This window comes from Psammomys obesus, unplaced genomic scaffold, assembly GCF_907164565.1.
Source record: "Psammomys obesus unplaced genomic scaffold, mPsaObe1.curated_primary_1811, whole genome shotgun sequence".
NCBI lineage: Eukaryota > Metazoa > Chordata > Mammalia > Rodentia > Muridae > Psammomys > Psammomys obesus.
The window spans coordinates 3,341,480-3,346,074 of record NW_026587216.1 but is presented as its reverse complement, the minus strand read 5'-3'; the positions used below and the strand labels follow the sequence as shown (position 1 = coordinate 3,346,074).

At 43.2% G+C, this 4,595-nt stretch overlaps 1 pseudogene; it reads right to left on the bottom strand.

Annotated features, from left to right (window-relative positions):
* Positions 1–298: 298 nt before the first annotated feature.
* On the bottom strand, positions 299–753 carry LOC129673748 (60S ribosomal protein L29-like; annotated as a pseudogene).
* Positions 754–4,595: the final 3,842 nt, after the last annotated feature.

The following is a 4,595-nucleotide window of genomic DNA, read 5'->3' as shown; positions in this document are numbered from 1 at the left end:
TTAATATGGTTTCCTCATCTCCCATGGAGGTAAATGTGAGAGTCCAGAAAGCAGAACACCTTTCCTATAATCACTAGGAAGTGTTGACACTAAAATAATGACTTCAGGGCTCAGCATCACACTCATTTTGCTCTTTTTTGTTTTTTTTTTTTTTTTGTTTGTTTGTTTTTTGTTTTTTTTTTTTTTTACAGATCTCGCCTCAGGTTTATTTGTAAAAACAGCATAGGACACTGGTCATCTGTAAATAATGTGTATGTAGGTGGGTGTCTATCTGTCTTCACATTAGCAGAAGCCTTTCCTATGGGGCCTCCACAGGGACCTGGGCACCTTTGGGAGCCTGAGCTGGGGCTGAAGCCTTGGCCTTAGCTCGAGCTGTGGCATCTGCCTTGGTTTGAACTTTGGGCTTTGGTTGGCAGAGCCTACGGCCCTTGGCCAGGTAACTTCGAATCTGCTTCCCAAGTGATGAAAGCCAGACAACCGAGTTTGCAGCTGGGGCCCTTTGGCATCTTGGGCTTAACGGCTGCAGGCTTCTCAAGGGTTAGGAAGGCCTTGCATACTCACTGCCTTTGCCTTGTTTGCCTGCATCTTCTTTAGGCCTTTCTTGTTGTGCTTCTTGGCAAAGTGCATGTTCTTCAGGAATTTGGGGTCCACACCCTTAAGACAGTCGTATCTTTGTGACCAGGGTTTCTTGAAACCATTTCTATGCCATTTGTGGGACTGGTTGTGTGTGGTGTCATTCTTGGACTTGGCCATGTCTGCACAGTAACCTGCAGCGTCTGGGACCGGGGTACTCAGGTATCGTTAGAAGCCAAGGTCCTTTCACTGTGTTTACCATCTAGACCTGCCCTCTAGAGCACTCACCTATTTCTGGGTTTTAGGTCTACATTTGGTATCAAAAGTCCTCAGATAATTAAAAGTCTCAGAGCACTTCCGGAAAAGCCAGTGGGATTTAGGCTTCTCCCTGGTTCAGGTATTGCTAAGTGCAGAAGGAGACTAGAAAGGTAAGAAACGGGGTGACAGAAAAGGTCCAGAGTCGGGAGTCTGCCTACGTATTAGCAGTCTGTGTTTATTTACCTTCTTTCTCTTATTGCCGTTTCCAACTGGCTGCTCATTTTTCTCTTAGATATGGATCTTTGCAGAAGTGATAATGTCTTTGTGCACCATCTTGCATATCCTAATCCTTCCAACTTTCAACTAAAAAAAAAATTTTTTTCCCCATAAAACTGGTTTTGTTTGGAAGAAAATAATCCATGAGGAGCGGCACAACCTCTTCATTGTAAAGGAGCTGAGTTATCACAGGAAGAACTCTTCCGAATTGACACTTTCATTACATCTTTCACAACTGAGTATTCGCTGAGACTCAGGGTCATGTTGGATTAGAAAGACACAGACCCCAGAGTTAGGTGGCTTTTGAGTTTACAAGCTTCGAGTAGCTCATAGATTCTTGAGAAGTCAGTCATCCTTGCTGGATCAGGAGGCATGCTTCGGATCGGGGTTCACTGGTAATGATTCACTCTGAGATTTCGTTTCAAACCACAAAACTAAAAATGCAAGTGCATTTCCCAATGTGAAGCACAGCCAGCAATCTTCCCTTTAACTTCCTCAAATTGTCATGTTACTCAAAACAGTTGACCTCTTCATTGAGCGTAGATGAATTTTCTTGGTGGCCCATGTCACCATCTGCCCATAGAGATGCCCAAGGTCTTCTTCACTACCCAAGGGGCCTCCTTCTCTCCTTCTAGGGAAGCCTGTGGTAAAGCCAAAACTATCTAATTGAGAGCATGTATTTTGTTGGGCTGGGATGTCCAGTGCTCGCCCCATACTCACAAAGGCCTGGTGTGGTTCTCTAGTGCCTCATAAATTGGATCTACTGGCACACATTTATAATCCCAGCGCTTGGGAGGTAGAGTCAGGGAAATCAAAAGTTCAAGGTCATCCTCAGCTGCATAGCAAGATAGAGCAGCTCGAGTTACATGATAACCTGATTCCAACCAACCAACCAATAAACAAACAAACCGAACCAAACCAAAACAACAACTACAAAACCCGTGTGCTTTGGGATTACATGACTTGAGTTCAAAACCCACCAACCTGGCTTGCTAGGAGAAGGTTTCTGAACCTTCCTAAAATATAGTTTTATGGCTTTAAAAAGGAGAAACAATAGTGATGACACCCCAGGGTCAGCAAGTAGTTGGGTACCACCAAGTGCTCTGTAAATATTAACTTCTTTGGAGGATGTAACAGTGTAATGGTTGAGATCGGGATTTTAAGGGCACACTGTCTCATTAAAATCTCAGTAGTAACAGTTACTGGTTGAGCCACACTGGACATGTTAGCTAGTTGGTTACTATTTCCTTATGTCTTTGCATATAAAACAGAAGTAGTAATATTACTTCATAGGTCAATTTAGGGATCAAATGAATTAATAGGTGAAAAATGGTCAGAATTAATGGGTATACTGCTTGGGTTTAACGTTAGGTAAGAATATCATGTAGGGATCACGATGTAGGATTCCTGTCAGGTATAGTGATGGGTCGAGACCTTGGTCTGAGGAAGAATCAAACTGGTAGTACACTCTCAACTTCATGACCTGGTTAATGCTGGCTGATGTGTGAGAAATCGGCTAGAGAAAGCACGTTTGGAGCTGGACCAGTCAGCCACCAGGTCGGCTCATGATTGTTGGGCTGTGCGGGAGAGCATAAAATAAGTCTACAGGACTGTGAGACGGCTCAGTGGGTAAAGGCAGGTGGTGCCAAGCCTGATGGCCAGTTTGAGCCCTAGACCCTACTGCTGGAAAGAGAGAACCAACTGTGCAAATTGACCTCTGATCTACACACCCATGCCATAAGTCTAGCTAGGGGAACTATGGGAATTTATGCCAAGTGCCCTAGTGAACCTTGACACGTTTGGTTACACTGAGCTACGTAGCCCTTATTTTAAGTTAGAGAAACAATGACCCAGGACTTCCTAATTTTTTTTCATAGACCCTCATTAGGATCATAGTCCTTGACAACCTTAGATATCCTCTGTTTTATTAAATTATGAAAGCTCAACAATTTGTGAATTGACTTTAAGAGGACTATCCTTTCCAGCAGGAGAAAAATGTTGGCACACGCATTAAGAATTCTGGCCTTACTTCAGCCCAGAGCTACTCATGTTTGTTTTACCTGGGCCTGATAAAATACAAAAGCATGGTTTAAAAATGAGACAAGAGTTTGGGGTTGGCAAGTTGGCTTAGCTGGTAAAGGCACTTGCTACCAAGTTTCATGCCCTGAGTTCGTAGGATGCATGTGGTAGAGAAAACTGGCTCCTTCAGGTCATTTTGTTGATCTCTCTACACGCATGTGACATGGCAGGAGAACCCCACATTCCCCCACCAAGTAATTAAACGTACAAAAATGTTTTCATTGTTTTATTTTATGTGTATGAGTGTTTTACCTGCATATAAACATATATCATTTGCCAGTCTAGTGCCTGGAAAAGTCAGAAGATGGCGTTAGATCTGCAACTGGAGTTATCTACAGTTATAAGCACCTTGTGGGCGCTGGAAACTGAACCCAGGTCCTCGGTAAGGGTGACAAGTGCTCTTCACTGCTGAGCCACTGCTCCAGCCCCTGTAATTTCTCAAAGCACATACAGCTACCTAAGTAACTACTCATGTTTCTCTTAAGATTTATTAACGAAAGAAAAAGTGACTAACATCCTTTTTAGCATGTAAGGCTTTGGACTTTTATAGAGTTTATTTATTTATTTATTTTTGACTAAAGAGCTGGGATTAACATCTGTCTGTAGTTCTGTATGACCTCTGCCCTCACTTTGATAATATGTGACCTATTCCACTGATGACTAGGACAGCGCTTCCAATCAGGGAGAGATATATAAATACAATAATAGTTGTCATTTATTTAGGGTATAGAGTATTTGCATTTTCAAATGACTCCTGCACATTCAAATGCATTTTGAATTGATTAGATTATCTTCCTTCCCTACTCTTTCTTCTTCTCCTTCTCTCCCTCCCTCCTTTTTTTCTCTCCTTCCCCCTTCTTTTCTTCTCTCCCTTTCGTCCTTCACCCCCCACCCCCACACTCCTCCTTTCTGAGTCACTGTGCAGCCTTGGTTGGCCTGGAACTTTCTATGACATTTTGTCTTCCTCCTAAGTATGGGATTAAATTCGTGGGTGCCATGCCAGGTGGATATGAACTCTTCTTCTTCCTTGAGGCATGATAAACATGATGACATTAAGATTCAGAGAGATCAAATGATTAGAGAAATCTTATGCTGAAGTCGTAAAGTGAGGACTGAGGGCTGCGTGCATCTTATCCACACGTTGGCCATGTTTATCAAAGCAAAATTTCAGAAAATGATTGTGAGATGGAAACATTCATCTCCTCTGCTCACAGCCCAGCTAATTCACAGGGATTCTGGATATGTCTCTTCTGTCGCTGGAAGATTTGTGGGAGAGGGGGTGGGATTGCTGTGGCTTGGATAGTGACTGTGCTCTTAAAAGAAACCCTAGGAGGGGCTGGAGAAATGCCTCAGTGGTTAAGAGTACTGTCTGCTCTTCCAAACGACCTGAGTTCAACTCCCAGCACCCA